The sequence below is a fragment of the Varanus komodoensis genome, unplaced genomic scaffold (genome assembly GCF_004798865.1).
Source record: "Varanus komodoensis strain SLA01 unplaced genomic scaffold, ASM479886v1 scaffold4, whole genome shotgun sequence".
In the NCBI taxonomy this organism is placed as follows: Eukaryota; Metazoa; Chordata; class Lepidosauria; order Squamata; family Varanidae; genus Varanus; species Varanus komodoensis.
The window spans coordinates 5,604,948-5,624,996 of NW_025335941.1; the positions used below are offsets into that span (position 1 = coordinate 5,604,948).

The window sequence follows — 20,049 nt, forward strand, 5'->3', positions numbered from 1 at the left end:
CATTGGGAACTGAAATCATACTTTGCAAAATGCGCTTCAACGGAAGGCCTGATCCCAGTAGCCACACATGCAGTTCAGTAGCATGCCAGTGGATGAAGTCACTGATTAAGCCTGACTTCTGCCATCCTGACAGGCTACGGAATTTGTCAGGACTCACAGAATTTTGGAACCGGGGTATCTTACCAAGGGCTACAGCCAAACCCCAGGAAAGAGGCAAAAAAGGAGGGAGAGAGGCAGAAACTTCCTTGCTTCTCCCCACTCCTCCATTGTCCTACCACTACTATTTCTGTGGATGCAGGTAAGTCAGGGGCAGGCAGTTTGCAGCCTTCTAGATGTTTTGGCTTACAGCTCCCATCATTCACTGCCATTGGCTAGGGTGATGAAAGTGCCATAAGTGGGGAGGATTGAGAGAGAAGCTTTGTGGGCTAGGAGACTGTCAGGGAAAGTTGCCCTTATTTCCCAATACTCTTGGAATGGCTAGTAAAATTAACCTATTTGTTTCTGCAAAAAGCTCTTCCATTCTCCTGTTCTGTCCATGAAGAACAGGTTGGTGGGACAGTTTTGCTAATCTCTAAAGTCAATATTCATGCAGCATTCATTCATTCATTCATTCATTTTCATACAACTGTTTCCTGATTAGGTGTCATAGTCCAGGGTGTGGGCAGCTAGGTATCAGATCAGGGCACCAGGGCCCAGACAACCGGTACACTACGAGAGCCCATTCCAAATCACAGTTGAGCAGTCCAGAGGTTGAGGATGGGATTGGAGCAGAAAGTGGAGCAGGTAAAGATCGGGAAGCTAGTCAGGAGGCAGAGGCAGAAGCAAGGGGATGGGCAGTTTCCAGAAACAGGTTCGAGAAGGCACAGAAAGCTTCAACAATACCAAAGCCCTTTATTACTGAGACCACATCTGGAGAGAAGAGCTTGTTCTTATATACCTCTTCCTGTCATGAGGCAGGTGCCCCTTCCCAACAAAAGCAATTGCTCTAGCAGATACTACCAACATCTTTATTCTAATCAGCTGGACATACAGAATAGAAAGAGAATAGAAAGCTGACCTCTCACTCTGACGAACTTTACCCCATGCTTTGCTTATGAACCCACCGAGGGTGCACCCCCGGAGGCAGGGAGCTCTGAACTCTCTCTTGTTGCCATTCTTCTAATTGTGACTCCATCCTCAAATTCCACTTGCTCCTTATCAGTTTTGTTCTCACACTCTATATCAGAATTCATCCCTGTATCTGTCCCCAAAGAGGCCTGTTCCTGCACCTCCACCTCGTCTCCTGGTGGCAAACACCAGTCACAACATCCGGGGGAGTGGGGTGAGAATGCTGTACTGCTGGAACAAGAAATAAATCTTCACTGATGCTCTGGTTCTCATGAGAATTTCCATTCCCTTGAACGTGAGAGACTCTTCTGAACACGCATGCACAACACTTACCTCAGGGCTCCCAGGTTGTGCTTGTAACAGCCCAGGTGGCCACAATTGACTGTGGGCCTAGTCCTGCAACCAGCAGGGCTGCTCTTCTAACCTCTGGCCAGAAGAGGAGCCCTGATGCTGCCTCAGAGCCTCACACAAGGTAATGGGTGTATCCAGCAACCGTCACAGCTCCTACAGATGTCCCGACCTCAGTGATCCAAAAGGAAGGGACATTAATCTATTTTGTAGTAATATTGGTTGTAAAGCATCTGGAGTGTTCAGATATTATTATTACCTAAACAACAAATCTGCAAGGTAGGCCAAAATAATAATCCATGCGTTCTATATTTGATATTAAAACTGAGAGAATAGTGGTTTGCCTAAGACTCCCTAGCAATTACATGCAAAGTATGTGTGCATATAATAAAAGAAAGATGCAGAATAAGAGGCTAATTTGAAGACTGTATATGGCATCTATTATTCAACATACCTTTAACAATATAATAGTATTTCCAAGGTCACATACAATAAATCAAAGAAAGAGCTTGAATTAGATTTTTTAAAAGCTCTTTTCTCTGTACTAAGTGCCATGCTATCAACATTGGACCACATACTGGTAGGGTATTCAGCTGACATAGAGTTTATCTGCTAGGATGCTTTGCTAGCCTTTCCTTTTCCTTTAATCAAACTGTCAAGAACAGTCAGAAAGCATACTTGCAAACTGCAGCCAAGGTTTTCAAGATTGTCAACTTTTTATATGAATTTCATGTACTTCCCTTGGGTTTTCTGCTTCCTCCACTTTACCTGCCAAGTGTAAAGTTAATATTAGGCACACAAATGCCACATTTCTTTCTTTAATTTCTAAGCTTTATTTTATCATGCTGTGAATCTACCACAGCTGTTCAGCAATACCTCTTCCCTTTTTTCCATTGCCTGACTTGAAGCATTCACCTTTCCTCTTGTCATTGATGCCCTATATTAACAAGACCCATCAAGGTAGGGGTGTTGGAAAAATCAGTAACAGATTCAAATAAATTAATTTTCTATGAATTTATCCCACAGATCTGCAGCAAACTGGCTTTTTCTGAATTCACAGATTTTGTGGACCACTTTGTCAACCAAATCTGTACTTTTACCCAAATTAAGTCAGAGAAAAATATGAAATATAAAAAACCATAGTGTGCATTTTCCCTTTAGTCTAAAGAATGAAAATATGCACTCTTCAAGGATTTCTGAATTTTGGTACGGGGTCTGCATTTTCAGGAAGGTGAACTGTGCAAAATCCACTTCTATCTGTGGGCTGCAAATTGTCCCACTGTTGGTTTCTGTTCCCAAAGGGCGGGGCAGCCTTTCCTCTCATTACTTGAGCCTCACTTTTTATTTCTTTGGGTTTTTTTTTACACCAAATAGCATTATTTAATGGCTCCTGGAACATCTGAAGATGTTCAGAGAACGCTCATATTCTATCCCTCACTGCAGGTGCCTCTGTAGAACACCTAAAAAACTTTAACTAGTAGGCTCTTCAATTAAAAATCTATTCTGCCCTCTTCCAAATCATGCAGACTTGGTTTAAACCTTAATTAGGCACTCTCTCAAAACATAAACTATGATGACCACTTGCTGCAGCTTGAATATTCAAAGGGGCAGCCATCATGGCTTAAGCAAACCACCAGGGATCTGCTGACAGTCTGAAAGAGAGTTCACAGAAAATGCTTAAAGCATGTTGGATGGAAGCTGTGGACAGCAAAATGAGAGAAAGGGCCCAAAGGCAGCACAAGAGTCAACAGGAGGTGTTGAGGTAGAGGACATGGGACCATGACAGGCCTAACATGGATGAGAAATATATTGACAGAAGGAAAGAAGTAACGATGGGTTGGTGAAGCTAGTGACTGCATCATTAAGACAAATGCCCTGAGCTCTTCGGGAACTACACAGAAGTAAAGAAACCACTTTTTTGGACCCAGGAAGAGCTGCATCCGTATACCATGTTAAGAAGGATAAGACTGAAAATAGCCCAAACTAAGAAGGTGTTTCAAGTGAAATGCATACACAGCGGTGTTGGAAAAGTATGCCGCATCTCATCCTACCTACTTCACAGTGCTCCTGTTATGTAACCTTATAATGTTGACCTACCTTAGTAAAGTACAGAATGAGACAAGTCAAAGTTGCTCATAGAAGGGAGCTCCACTGATCTGCTACAGTCCAGCGCAGCCTTATTGGATAATGCCCAAGGTCACACCATGTGGCATAATTATCTTTTTTCGTTCCATCTATAAAGGTAAAGGTTTCCCCTTGACATTAAGTCCAGTCATGCCTCACTCTAGGGGGCGGTGCTCATCGCCGTTTCCTAGCCGAGGGAACCAGCGTTTGCCCGCAGACAGTCTCCATGGTCATGTGGCCGGCATGGCTAAACACCGAAGTGCACGGAACGCTGTTACCTGCCCACCGAAGTGGTACCTTTTTATCTACTTGCATTTGCATGCTTTCGAACTGCATGGTTGGCAGGAGCTGGGACGGAGCAACAGGAACTCACCCCGTTGTGCAGATTCGAACCAGCGACCTTTCGATCAACCAGCCCAGCAGCACAGCGGTTTAAACCACTGCGCCACCTGCAGTCCCTTCCATCTATAGTCTATAACATATCAGTGTGGAATTGTGTCATTTGTACAGTTTTCAGATTTGTTAAAAGGTATGTTTAACTGCAAAGGAAGCTAGGACAGCTTAAACATATCTTGAATTATAGGCATGAAGATTGTCATGTTAAAATGATGAGCCTTGTAGAAAGTTTGCTGGTTCTCATCCATGGCTACCCAGATGTTGTTGGTCTACAAACCCTATAATCTCTATCCAGCATGGCTAACAGACAGGTAATTCTTGCATTTCTTTCTTTCTTAGCAGTATTTATACTGCTTCTCATTTGAAACAAATCCCAAAGCAGCTTACAAAAGATTTTAAACCAACAAAAACTACATGTGCACATAAAAATATCATCATTAAGTTGATATTTCATGATCCAAATATCACTTATAACTGGGCAAAAGCCAAAGTAAACAAGTGTGTTTTCAATAAATGCTTGTGGGGCAGTATAGAAATGAAACAACAACACATTGAGACCTGATGTACCTCAGACATGAGATCATTACATAGTGTGGGTACAGCTGCAGAAAAGTTACCATAAAATGGAAATCCATAGTACAACAACATCTGGAGACCCAAGGTTAGGTATAGCACATCCATAGCAAACAATATTTCAACTTAAACAACATCTTTGAGAATTACTGAATCACTTAGCTAATTAATCCATTAAACAAATGGATTCTCTCTCTCTCTCTCTCTCTCTCTCTCTCTCTCTCACACACACACACACACACACACACACACACACATGGTTTTTTATATTTTCCCAAATAAATTGGACAACCATTTTTTTAAAGGTGCAGTTATTTCCATTGGGAGTATGGCCCAGGGATATGGGGACAACGATTGATTCCTCCCATTTCCTGAAGTCATAGACTGCACCCCACTTATGCCATATCGAATGCCATGTTGGAGTGTACCTGCAAACTCAGTTTATTATTGGACTAGTCTCCCAAAAAACAGAAAGAAAACCAGGACACAGCAAGAATGGGTTCAGTGTCTCTAAACCAGTGCCGAGTATGGGAAACAAATAGCACGAACTTGAGCTCATAGTACATGAGGGCAATTATGATCTTATAGGAATAGTAGAAACTTGGTGGGATGACTCACATGACTGAAACTCTACAATTGATGGATACAACCTGTTCAAGAAAATAGAATGGACAAAAGGAAGTTGGAGTAGCACTATATGTAAGAGAAACATATATTTGCACAGAAATATAAGAGGAACTTAGTAGCTCCACTGGAAGCAAAGGGAGCAAAAAATTTAAAGGGAGCAAAAAATAAGGAAAAACATAGTTATTGGCAAATATTACCATCCACCCAGTCAAAAGTACTAGTTAATGACCTGGTGGACAAAGTAACAGCCAGGAGTTGTGCTCGCTTTGGCAGCACATATACTAAAATAACAGCCAGGAGAACTCTGGGGAAAAGTGTCCATGAGATACTTTAATTCTCAATTATGAAGGAGACAAAGGGTAACTGGAGCCAAACAAGCATCCTGGACTTCAAGAAAGCCAAGTTTAACAAACTCAGAAAAATGATAACCGAAGTGCCATGGCAACACACCCTTAAGGGGAAAAGTGTCTAAGAGGGGTGGGAAATCTTGAAAAAGAAGATTCTTGAAGCACAACTATGAACAATTCCATCAAGAAAAAGGTGTAGAAGACACCAGAGGAAAACCACATGGCTCCACAAAAGGTTAAGTGACAGCCTGAAATAAAAAAAGAACATGTGTAGGAAGTGGAAGCAGGGCCAGGCCAAGAAGGAAGAATATAAAGAAATAGCAAGGAATAGCATCAGGAAGACTAAAGCAGGAAATCAACTGAAGATAGCAAGAGAAGCTAACCACAAGAAAGCCTTCTTCAGAGACATCCAGAACAAAAGACATGAAAAAAGGAAGTGAGTCCACCTACATAAAGAGTAATAACAGACGAGAAAGAAAATGCAGAACCACTTAATTCCAACTTCGCCTCAGCCTTCTCCCACAAGAAAATCTGCAATAAAGAGGAAGTACAAGCTGAAAGTGAGAGATGACACCCCAAGACTGACAGACAAATGGTCAAGGAATACCTAGGTGGAATAAACACTTTCAAATCTCCAGAGCCCGATGAACTCCATCCCAGAGTTATAAAAGAGCTAGTGCAGGAACTCGCAGAGCCACTGGCTATTATCTTCAACAAATCTTGGAAAACAGGAGAAGTGCCAAATGACTGGAGAAGGGCTAATGTTGTCGCTGTCTTCAAAAAGGGGAAAAAGATAAACCTGGGAACTATAGACTAGTTAGTCTGACATCAATCCCTGGAAAAATTCTGGAGCAAATAGAAGCACAGCAGGAAAAGTGGAGATATAGAACCTGTCTCTCTAATGTGCCCATTTTTTTCTCTCTGTAAGAAGTTGACTGCAAGTTACGGCATCTGCAGTGGTACTCTCATCCTGTCGATTGAAGCACTACAGCCTATTCAGCTGCATTGTTCTGCATTGTATTAGACCTAGACTAAAAGAGACACTCTACTAGAATGATTCTATCACATCTAGTAGCATTGCCAGACTTGGAGGTTTGATGAGAAACAAAGCCCCAGGCTTGTGGAACAGCAGCCCAGTTGGCTGAACCCAGACTACTATCACTGGTTTGCCTTTCTATCATGTTTCTCTTCAAAAGTGTGTGCATTGCTATTGCTTTGCATCCTTCTATATTTGGTCAGCTACCTGCAACACATTTTAGGTCAGATGGAAGCTCTTGCTGGCTTGCTCTCCTTACACCACACTTTGACAAGCAGCAGCAACAGCAAGGGCAGTTGCTGGCTCTTTTTGGGCTGGCATTTTGGACTGGCTATCAGTGGCAGGTGGCGGCAGCAGCAGCTGCTACCTATTCCATGGTGGGCTGGATGCCTGCCCTATATTATGGTTGATGCAGGGGACAGTAATGGTTGTACCCTGGCTACCCTGCATTTAGACCCAATGGTATTTTTATCAAAGCTGGGTCTCACAATACAAGAAGGATTTATTAAGAACTAATTGGATTTGAGTTGAATTGATTCCAGTCAGGTAGGCCAGGATGTTGGTCAGATTACAACAATTGGAAGGTAGGGGAACAGAGTAGGCCAAACTGCAACTGAATAAGTCAAGTCAAGGAAAATCGAGCTATGACAATTTATTTCAAGATAAGTCACATCAATGTAAGCCATTAGTCATGTCTGGCCTAGGAAAGTCACTGGACATACCCATGGCAAGTTGCAACAAGCAGCAACCTAAACAGGTCATGAGTTGCATAAAACAAGTCATCAAGATAGTGTTAGACTCAAGCTTAAACAAGGTGTTGAGACACTGTTAGACTCAAGCTTAAAATGGCTGGCAGGGCTCCCCTTCAAGTGACTTAACATATTTGGAAGTGATGGCTGTAGGGGTTAAAGGACCCATGGCTGATTCCACATGGATTTGGAACAGAGGAGCCCAGAGGAGACTGGTCCTTGAGGTCTGAGGACAAGGGGAGAAACACGGATACAGAAATGGATGTCAAGGGTGTCGAGAATGGCTTGGAACCCACAGGGCAGGTGGTATCAGAACACCCCACCTATTGGATCTTTGGCTGACAGAACCAGGGCCAAATTGTATGCAGCAGAAGGCAGAGACAGAAGAACAGGATGGGATGAATATGCATGTGATTCTGATTCAGTGTTTGAGTGGAAAGAAGGAAGGAAGGAAATATGTGCAAGGTTAGAAAATGAGAAGTAGAATTTGGCAGGACTGAGGAACAAGCAAGTCCATGTTTGAATTTCTACATAGGTTTCTTTTTAACTGTATGTTTTAGAAGAGATGGGACAAGTTTGTCCTCAAAAAGCCTGAGAAGTTCAGTAAGATAAACAATTTTTTTATTCACCAGTTGTGACATGAGTGCCTAAAACTGTGTTTAGTTAATCTGATTACATTTAGCACACCAATTAGACTAAACAGAAAAGCAGACCTTGAAACTAAAAACACTTTCTAAAATGGTAATATCACCTCTTCCCTTGTATTCCTCCCAGATACCATTACCATAAAGTACAATCATACTTATATTAAGAATGTGCTGTAGAATGTGATCATGTAGCTGGATCAGCATTATTTTTGACAAAAATATGTTTTGTTTCCAGTCCAAGATATACTTTTGTTCATTTTAAGTGCAGATTTTATTCTTGCCAATTGATTTTGAAAAAATCATTACACTGAAAAAAGAATATAGTAATATACTAGTGTAAGTTACTCTAATATTAGTGTGAGTTTCTCCTTACTCTATGATTTTATCTGTTCCAGAGGCAGGCAGCCTCTTTGGTCCATGGGCACAGTTGGCAATTTGAGCAACTGTCTGAAGCATACCCCAAAATACCTGCCATGGGACGTGTGGTAAAACAAGCAGCACAGATAAACGATTGAGAACAAGGCAGAGATGGTGTCTACTACAACATATTAACAATTCCTCTGAACAGAGTTTTCAGCACTGATGGAAATCTGTTTCAAAGCAAGCCCAGCTTCCTGTAAGAGAACGTTAAAATGTTTGTTAGGAAATGTGAGGGTTCAGCAACCTATGCTATCAAGTGCCACGTTATGTACTGCTGATCTGTTATCTGCCAAATTCTCAATTTCATCTTCTATGTGTGTGTTTTAACAGATGGGTTCATGTACTGTTGACCCAATGTAACAATACAGCTAATACTAATAGCAGCTATATTTTCAGAAGCTCACGTTTCTCTCTTAGTAAGTTATTTCTTCTTGAATAAAGCTTTAACCATCTGTTTCAAGGGATTTCAATGTGGTATTTCCCCTAGGACACATTCATGACATTCCTAATACTACTTGCAAATTGTAACTGGTTTCTAATTTATGTCCCACAAGCCTAAATACACTCTTGAGATTAAATGCAAAAATGCAAAGTTGTGAGCTCTATTATAAAAAGAATTTCTCATAATTTTCGTTTATGTCAGTTCCAACAACATATGTCCATTTGTTCATTTAACTTTCTACTAAATTTTGCAAGCAATCAAGTCATTAAATAAGCAGAAAGGAAAGGAAAGGAAAGGAAAGGAAAGGAAAGGAAAGGAAAGGAAAGGAAAGGCCATTTCACAAAAAGGGAAAGGATACCAGTTCATTCTGTAGTACATTAACTGCTCCAGTGGAGCAAAATAATTAATTTTTCTTCATTGTACCATAATCAGCAAACCCAATCTTTAAATTAAAATGGCAAACAGCTTTGCAATTGGTCAACAGACTTAACTGTCAGTCAGATGCACCAACTGAAGTCAAATAGTTATTAATAGTCTGTCGAAGCTTGCTTTATATTTCAAAGCCCAAACTGACAAATGCCTTTTCAGCAACTATCTACTACATCAATTAACTGCAGAAACAAACTTGAATCCATCTGTTTAGAAACTATTATTTAGCAATGATCAGTTTACTCTATGACAGCAAAAGTTAAACCCAAAGCAATACTGTAAGGGTAATAAGCCATTCCACATACTTTAAGGGAAGAAATCACCTTGTTTCATCTTAGCAAACATTTTGATAGAGAATATATTTAGCAGAACAAGTTGATAAGGAATGAAAAGAATACATATCACCAGCAGCCTAAATAAGGTATACATAGGGCCTTTAAATTAAGTTAAATGAAATTTGTTCATATATTAATTTGTTCATATTTTTTAATTTAGTTACCAAGAATTTCTATGATACTAGGGCTTTTTATAACTTTGCTTAGTCAGCTTGTCTCATGAGCTAATAAATCATGCCTTTCTGTCTTTCTGAACTGAATTAACCAAAGTAACGGAGAAGAACCTGGAAATCCACAAGAACACAGGGAAAGTCTTGTTAAATCAAACCAAATGCTGATCTAGTGCAGTTTCATGGATCACACAATGGCCAGTGCAATGCTTCTGGGAAATCCATAAACCTAATATGAAGGCAACAATTTCTCACCCTTATTCTGCAGGAAGTGAGTTTCAGAGACATGCTTTCTTTGATCCAGAAGGTAACCTTCAGATATCAAAATGAGCAGGAGCAGTTGTTTCATGAGGAGGGGCAAAACCTTTGCTTCAAGAAATGGATCATGAGAGGCAGCAGTTTTTATGCCCTCCTTCCACCCAGAGGGCTGTCTGCTGCTACTTCAACCAACCCTATTTTTTCTGGCTGGCTGCAGTGGTAGTAATTGCACCTGTCCACCTTCAGCAAAAGCACCCTTGCTTGTTGTTGGGCCATTCATGGCAGCAAGGAAGTCACCCTCTCCAATGGGCTGTCCAAGGTGGCTATCAGATTCTGGGCTCTGTGTGGAAAGGAGAATTAGATATATGGGTGGGGGTCCAGAGAGCCTTGTCCATCACTTTCATATTGTGGCAAATGCAGGTGCAGGATGGAAATCCATGGGCTCAACAAGCCCAGTGCTTCACTTCTTTACAAACTTCAGGATGGGCAAACATTTCAGAGACCTGTGCCAGCCACTTTCATGCTGTGCCCAATGCAACTCTTCAGAGGGCCTGTCAGGGCCAAGGCCTTATTCTCAAGCTCTGATGGATGAGATTATCCTTGCTCCTGCAGGAACAGATATTATGGGCAGGAGGAGGAGGAGGAAGTCGTGTAGCATATTGATCTAAGCCTAATGATTAGTCACTAATGATCCACTTCTGAAGGCCTCATAGCACTGTTGTATTTTACTTTGTTGCTATGAAAAGGTATTACTAACTTCTTTATTTCATGAAGGAAAAAAAAAAGAGCTGAATGTCTGAAGTTGCCTTGATTATGCTGTGTCTTCAGATTCTGAAATTACACTGCCTATCTAGACTGCCTATTGACTTTCTCTGGCAGGGCTATCAAGACTTTGAGGACAGGATGGGATGGGATTTTGGGGGCAAGGAACACTTCTTATTTGTGCTTGGTTCCAAGCTCTTTATGTACTGGCTGAGAGATTATCACACCCCAATTGCATTGTCAACACCTTGATAATAGTGACCCAAAGGAAAACAGTTTTTTAATAGTATGTACAATTTACATCCCCTTCATGGATCACTGCCTTGCCATGGCAAAGGGGCTTGTGTAGCTCAATGAAGCTATGAGCTATGCCGTGCACGGCCACCCAAAACGGACAGGTCATAGCACAGATCTCTGACAAAAGGTGATCCACTGGAGAAGGAAATGGCAACCCACTCCAATATCCTTGAAAACCCCATAGACAGCATCACCAGGCAAAGAGATATGATGCTGGAAGATGAGCCCCACAGATCGGAAGGTGTCCACTGTGCTACTGGGGGAAGAGTAGAGGGCTAGTATGAGTAGCCCTAGAAAGAATGAAGTGACTGGGTCAAGGCCGAAAGGACGCTCAGTTGTGAATGTATCTGGTGGTGAAAGGAAACTCCGATGTTGTAAAGAACAATACTGCACAGGAACCGGAATGTAAGATCTATGAATCAAGGTAAGCTGGCCACATCAAACATGAGATGAAAAGATTGAACATCAACATCTTGTGAATCAGCAAACTAAAATGGACAGGAATGGGTGAATTTAATTCAGATGACCATCAGATATACTACTGCGGGCCAGAATCCCTCAGAAGAAATGGAGTAGCCTTCATAGTCAATAAAAGAGTAGGAAAAGCAGTACTGGGATACAATCTCCAAAATGACAGAATGATCTCAGTTCAAATTCAAGGCAAACCATTAAACATCACAGTAGTCCAAGTCTATGCCCAACCACTGGTTCTGAAGAGGCTGAAGTTGACTGGTTCTATGAAGACCTATACCTTCTAGAAATAATACCAAAAATGATGTAATTATCACCATGGGGGATTGGAATGCTAAAGTGAAAGATACATCCAATTGAATGCAGGATTCCAGAGAATAGTTAGAAGAGATCAGTATGCCTTCTTAAATGAACAGCGCAAAGAAACTGAAGAAAACAATAAAATGGGAAAGACTAGAGCTCACTTCCAGAAAATTAGAGATATGAAGGAAACATTTCATTCAAAGATAGGCACGATAAAGGACAAAAATGGCAGGGACCTAACAGAGGCAGAAGAGATTAAGAAGATGTGGCAAGATTACATGGAAGAACTATACAGAAAGATCTTAATGTCCCTTATAACCAATATGCCAGAAAACTTGGAAAACTCAACAGAGGCCACAGGATTGAAAAAGGTCAGTTTACATACCAATCCCAAAGAAGAGCAAGGCCAAAGAATGTTCAAATTACTATCCCATTACACTCATTTCAAATACTAGCAAAGTTATGCTCAAAATGCTACAAGCTAGGCTCCAGCAGTATGTGGACTGAGAACTACCAGAAGTACAGGCAGGATTTCGAAGAGGCAGAGGAACTAGAGATCAGATTGCCAACATACACTGGAGAAAGCTAGGGAGTTCCAGAAAAACATCTACTTCTGGTTCATTGACTATGCTAAATCCTTTGCTTGTATGGATGACAACAAATTGTGGCAAGTTCTTAAGGAGATGTGAGTACCAGACCATCTTATTTGTCTCTTGAGAAACCTGTATGCAGGTCAAGAAGCAACAGTGAGAACTGGACATGAAACTACTGAGTTGCACATTATGTTTAGCAGTGCAATATTGTTATAAAGTTAAGCTGCCAGCAAATCAGGACTAAACTTGACAATGGTGGCATTTCAAAAGAACATGAACTCTGCCCTATGTTTAGAAAACAGAGAGCTTCAAAATATTTAGCAATCTCTGCTTTACAACTATGTTTTTTGCAGTAGAGCTCTAAATTAGTATTAACCCAGGTAATTAACCCATTGATTGATACAACTGATTTCTATTAAGTATCCCTCTAGAAGTGGACAGAACAGCCATAAGGGCATAACCCAGAGGCCTCGTGCAACCCCCTGAATATAGGACAGTGCACCACTCAAACTGAAATTTCCCTTTCCATTATGTTACAACCTGTTGTTCACATCTGTAAATTATTCATTGATTATGGATGCAGGACCATAATCTGGAGCAGGACCATAGTGCAGGACCTTAAGTGTATATGACAGGAGAAGAACAGCTTTTTAAGATATGAATAGCGCTTCGTGCATCTCCTGTGTACAGTAGGAATGGTGTGAGGAGATATAACTGCTTGACACAGATTTAAAGTTCCTCTCCTTTGGGAGAATGGGAATGCAATTATTGCATGCCTTTACAATTCACTTATTTTGGAACATTTTAAAGTCTGAATATATTGCACATTCATTTTAACATTACACAAGAAGAAGGAATTGAAAGCCAACAAGGAGTTAGGATTTCAGATAAGAATTCTAATTACTCCTTTTACCTAGAATTTAGATTTACCACATTTTAAAATTACAATTGAAAAACTCATAGGCACTTACATTATATTTGATAGTCAATAATAAAACAAATCCTACGACAGTGAGTGAGTCACCTATTTTCTCACCCGCCCACAATTGCATATTTGCCTGTTTTAGATCCTCATAACTCTGGAGGTGGAGCTCTACTGCTTGTCAGCACAGGATAAATAAACATCACACTATGGCTTATAAGCATAGTGATAATTGATTGTGCAATAAAGCAGAACTAAAGAAGGGGAGGCGATGCATCTTCTGCAAAGCACAGATTTTTAAACTGCACAGTTCATATTGCAATATAACAGCAGGGTAGCTGAAGCAAAGCAGTGCACAACAGAAACAGCCGGGCCAGGTGCCCTCACAGTGATTCCAGAGCCTCCTGAAAGGGTTGGCGCTGTATTGGGAGGGAGCTAAAGGAGACAGAAAAGTTCCACATCTAGAAGTAGGCAAGAAAGTCAGAGCACATCTTATACAGCTTTCTCTCAGCTAGACAGGAGATTCTATGAAACTCCAAGCAAGTAGGGAAGGCTGGTATAGCATTATGCTTGCAGGGCTAAAAAGGAGAAAGAAATCAAGCAGGATTAAGGAAACGAGGAAGCAAAAGTGAGCTACTAGGTCTGGAAGCAAATACAGAATTGATTCATAACCAAGAAGCATGAGGCAGGTACGAATACGAATTTCTTTAGAAGCCTAGGAAGGGAGTAATCAATCACCAAAGTCAGGTAGAGATAAATCATGGGATTTATAAAGGAAGGTCATGGTTTACTAGAGCCTTGTTGGATCAGGCTACCATTGGAAAAAAAGCATGAGGAGGACATGATTGCAATAGTGCCCTCATATCCATGTTTCCCAGCAGCTGGCATCAGAAGTATGCTGCCTTCCATACTGGATGAGAAGTCATTAACACCAGAAGTTTCATCTAATGCCTTTTTAAAGCTGTAAAACTTGAAGTAGTGAATGCTAAGAAGTTTATGAACTTTGTGATGTGCTTCCTTGTATCTAAGCTGAAGATCTTTCCATTCAACTTCATTGGATTTTAGTATACTATGAGAGGGAGAAATACATTTCATTTATCAACAGTGTGAAACATTTTAAATACTCCTGTCATTCCATATTTGTTCATTGCAAAAGGTGAGGCAATGGATTCAGAAAACAATACTCCAAGCCCAGCTCCAAAAGGATCCAAGCATGAGGCTTACCACTGTAATCCAAAAAAGTAGACAGACTTCTACTGACTTACTGGAAAATAAATCCTGTTCAATGCAATGAGTTTTACTTTTGAGTAGACATTAATTGGATTGCCATGTAAGTCAATACTAATATTATATTATGCTTAGCAATAGCTTTCTCTGGTCTCATCAAATATTTGCAATGTAAGTCAAATGCATAATGAACATGAAAGTGGAAGGACCAACTACATTATCATCTTTCTTGACAATTCCAGTTCAATTATTGGAAGGCTTCAGGCAGAGCTCATATCCTGCTTAGCTGGTCCTTGAATCGGGTTTTTCTTTGATTCTGAAATATTTGACTAGGCTCTTCTTAATTTCCTGCTGTTATAATCAAAACAAATATTTTGCCTCAGGAAGAAGCCCCGATTAACTTTAAATTGTGCTTGAAATGAAATTTGATGGCAAATTTAAGATCTACAGAACTGATCAAAAGATGTAAACTTCTTAGAAACATTGCGGTTTTGTTCTACTGGATAAAAAGAAATGAAAAGAAAACTTACTTACAACATGCCAAACACAATTATTGCAATTCCAAACCATACAGTAGTGCTCTAATCGAGCAATACAAGCCAGAGCCTACAAAAACTAAGGGCAATCTCCACCGTCCTATGAGCAGATATATGCTTCTATGTCAGGGCCCCTCTTTCTACAAGGGGAAAGGAATGATACAGAAGAGCCAGTTACAGAAACTGCAGCACACATACTTTTCTATAGTGTAATTTAAGAAAATGAATACATGGATTCTGTAATCCCTCTTTAAAATGAGGTTCAGCATAGCATAGCATAGCATAGCACAGTACATCCTATGCATGTTTACTCAGAGATAAGCTCACTGGATTTAATGGAACTTACTTCCAGGAAATCATGAATGACATTTAGTATAAATCACTGATCAATTATTACATTTGAATAGCTGTGCAGTACAGCATGGCATTTGTCTTAGCTGAATCAGAATTCTGTGGAGAGAAGTGTTTATGCATGCATTTATATGCATTCAGAGTTACATTTATTAAACATAAATGAATATCTTTGCTTCCATGTCATTCAGATAGAAAGTTTATTCCCCAAGCAAATAATCTTGCCAGCTGTTAATATGTCTGCATTAAAAAGTCAGCTACTGTCCATATTTCATCTGGAACACTGTAGGAAAAATATTAATATTTAAGTATTTTCTTTAAAAACAAATCTGACCCAGGGACTTGTCAATACTCATTCAAACTATACTGTTTAATTGGAGGTGGAGGCAAACATATCTCAAGGATGAGATATCAAACAGTACAGAATGGTATTTTATTTTGGAATAGAGGCTCTTTAAAGCTATGCCACTGCTATTGATATTGATCAGCTATCAGCAATTAGAGTGTGGATCAACAGAATCCACCCACTGCATTCAGGAGAACTATAGTACAATTAGAAATCAACTTCTCCAGTTTGCCTTGGAGTACTAAGTTAAATCAGGTTATACATGATTCAGAAAGCTTCCTCTGTCATCACAGTACTAGAAAATTACAAAATTAAAGAAAGTGGGGTGAGGGAGAAAGAAAACATATGGTTTCTACAAATATTTGACACATTTTATGCACAGATGTCCTCCCTATTATTCTATATTTTTATTGGCAATCATTTATATTGGCAACAATTACAAGGAGACATTTTTCCCAACTCTGCCTTTTTTTTATTCTTCCTTAATTATTCTCAAAGAACCAAATTAGATCCTTTTTATTACCTTTCTGACATATGTTCTACCCTAATCTGTCTCTTATTGGAAATAATTAGTAACATTAATTTGGTACTTTCCACTATAGGAAAGACTAACTGATCCAATAAAATTAATAATCTTAGTCGCACTTTGCCTCATTTATAAAAGCTGCAGCATGGCCATGTACCTGCTGATAGCCCTGGGGCTCCGAAAAGCCCCTGCTGATCTCTCCATCACTGGTCATCATCTATCAAATCACCACTAGCACTGCTAATACCATCAGGGGTGCACTGAGTGTGGCTGCTCGCCTGCCACACTGGACACTTATTTCTCAGCAAAGATCTGTTTATTTGGTGGGCCCTAGTGTACACACACACCCACACTGATAGAGAGAGAGAGAGAGAGCGAGAGTGAGTACTTGGTCCTTACTTTCCTTTTCCCTCCAAGCAGCCATCCCCAGGTTAGTGTGCTCTAGCAGTTGCCATCCGGATACTTCAATTGGTGCAAAATAGAGCTGCCAGGCTGCTGACAGGGACTGGGCGTTGTTCTCATATAACCCCAGTCTTCGTCAGCTCCACTGGCTCCCCATAGAAGTCCGGGCCCAATTCAAGGTGCTGGTTATCACCTACAAAGCCCTGAACGGCTTGAGACCTGGTTATCTAAAGGAGCGCTTGCGTCCATATATGCCCTCCTGCCCCTTGAGATCGGCAGCAGAGGCCCTTCTCCGGGAACCCTCCATGAAGGATATCAGGAGGGTGAGTACTCGGAGGAGGGCTTTCTCTGCAGTGGTGCCCAACCTATGGAATGCGCTCCCCATAAAGGTCCGCCTGGCGCCGTCGTTATTTGTTTTTTGGGTCCAGGCCAAGACCTTTTTATTAAACGCTATTTTAACTGTTAAGGTTGATTTGTTGATTTTAAACTGACCAGGCTGTTTCCATTATTTTATTTTATTTTATTTTATTTTATGTATTTTATTTATTCGATGATTTTTTTGTATTTATATGTGGGATTTTATGATTGTAAGCAGCCCCGAGGCTTATGCGATGGGGGCGGCATATAAGCTGTATAAATAAATAAATGAATTCCCACAATTCTTTACCAGCATACAGTGGTACCTTGGCTCATGAACTTAATCCATTCCAGGAGTCTGGTCATGACCCAAATTGGTCGTGAGCCAAGTTAAATTTGCCCATAAGGTTCGATGTAACCTTAATTAATAAGGTTAATTCATTCTGTAACTATTTTTTTTAATCAGAAAAATGTGAAGCAAAGTAACAAAGAACATCAAAGATCATGGCCATCTCCCCCCCCCCCTCACCTTGAGCATGAGCATGGCCATCTCCCTGCCCCCGCAGCACGACCGTGATCGCGTCCTTTCCATATTTATAAGTCAATTTATTACCACTCAGTTCACCTGATAGCAACTTAATTATAAATAAACTGCTTCAATTCAAGTAACTATCAGAAGTTTTAATAGACAAATTAACTTATTTAGCGTATTACATTAATAAGATGATTACAAAAAATGGGGACCTTCATACTTGGAACAGGAGAAACTTTAAAAATTACCTTTTAATTCAGAAACTTCTATAAAGTGTAGAACTCTTTTATCATAATACAATGAAAAATAAACACTAATGTGTGCACTTGTGCTGTGCATCCATCAGAGTTCTTATTCTGGTCAATGTGACACCTAGAACATGAACCATAATACTTGAATATGCATAGTTTTCCAATCTGTAGTTCTCTTGGCTGGAGAGCTACACAAAACAGTATTTACCTTATGAGTCACTGCTTGTAAACCTAATGAATTGGATCTAACGGTGTCTGTTTGCCAGCAGAACAGACAGTGCCGGGAGAACATATTTTCCCTCTCCCTACACTGTCTCTTCACATGACTCAGATTGTTTTCAGATGGTTGAGACCCTCTGGAGCAGATACGGGCAGTGCAGAGGATATATGATGTTGGATGAGGCCCAATGCAGCGGGCATAAACTATATTGAGGGTATTGCAATTAGCCTAATAGTGATACATATTATTTCTTATGTGATTCAGAATTTGGATTGTACAGTATTCTGTATTTTATGGGGAGCCTCACTGATAGAGAAGAGGCTTCCTTCTTCACAAACTCACCTCTGTGTGCACAGGACTATGAAAAACATGACAGGGAAGGGGTTGGTGTACTGTCCTTCATCACATAATTTTCATCATTACAACACACTTTGCAAATAAACAGAAATATTTTCCTATATGCTGCTTTGCTCAGAATGGATGGCATTTCCTTATGGAGTTAGCTAAAATTGCTATTAGGCTCTCAGATGTACAGACATTGAGATGTACATCTGTCTTACTGGGTTGGGTACAAATATTCCTAACTGCCAGGGGTAATGAAGGAGACTCTTTAAAGAGGGTATGTTATTCTACACTGTTTCATCTCACTGTATAACATCTACTGGAAAATGTTATTTTAAGAACAATGCAGTCCATTGGCATTATATCCTTCAAAATGTGATGCACAAAAAGGTTATTACTCCAAAACAGGCAATTACTGCAGCTACTTTAGTATAATTAATTAAAGCATACGATAGAGATTTGAACATTAGAATGTTATGTGAATATGGGCAATATATTTAATAATACTCTACTGCCAATTATCCAATTTCACAGTTATTTTTGTTAGTTTATTTATGTTACTTCAATTTAAGATGTAATTATTGTGGCAATAATATATGTAAGTCTGGGATGAGGGGGAATTTAGTGGAAACAAACAGTCCTCTCGCTTATAAAATTGCTCATTTCTTACATTGTGCTCTATCAAACAGTGTTCCCATATAGCATTTAATTATGTTTTTGGCATCTTTAATACCTCATATTATTATGGGATAAATGAGGGCCTGTACACTGAAACCAAATCCTGTTAAGATGGGTGCACTGTAGGTTGGTAGTTGCTGGGCCCAGGGAGTTGGTGTTCATTCTGCTCTGGATGCGGCTGTGTCCCTTTTGAAGGAACAGCTGTGCAGCTTGTGGGTGCTTCTTGGTCCAGCATGGTCACTAGGGACCAAATGTTACCTCAGTACACTAATTACCAGCTCCAGCTAGTTTGTCAGGTGTGGCATTTCCAAGTGGATAGGGTCAGAAACATGTACAAAATTTAGCTGCGAAAATTTCTATCTGGCTTCTTTATTGCAAACATTCTTAATGAATTACATTGGGTCTCTTTGCAGCTGAGTCCAACTTAAGGTATTGGTTATATTCTTTCAAACCCTAAAAACATGAAAGACTAATTACTCCTGCACTACCCTAACCATGTATTACCATATTCAAAGGAGACTGTTCTCTGAATACCATCAGGGGGAAAAAACATAAAGAGAACCTCCCTGTGCTTGGTATTTTCTTTTAAAGGAGATAGATTTTAATCTTTCTTTCTTTCTTTCTTTCTTGCCTTGACACTTAACATTTTAGAATCTTAACTGTTTAAATTTAATTTCCCCCCTAAATTGATTGTCTTTGGTCTGCTAATTGAAACTTGTTGCTCTTTGCCCTTTGATTTGTAATTGTGTGGTTTTTCTATTAGCTATTAGATCAACCAGGACACTTTTATAGGTGAATGTCAACATTATAATGTTTTGTTATAATTTTAATATCCAGGAAACTGGGAGGAGAAAACCACTAAAAGCAATGAATCACACACAATTCTTGCAGTGCCCTTCTATTCATATAGAACACTCAGAAATAT

At 40.0% G+C, this 20,049-nt stretch overlaps 1 protein-coding gene across 7 annotated transcripts in view; it reads right to left on the bottom strand.

Moving 5' to 3' along the window:
• The window catches only part of DMD (dystrophin), a 994,758-nt gene that overhangs the window by 751,444 nt on the left and 223,265 nt on the right, over positions 1-20,049 (bottom strand). The window lies entirely within an intron of this gene.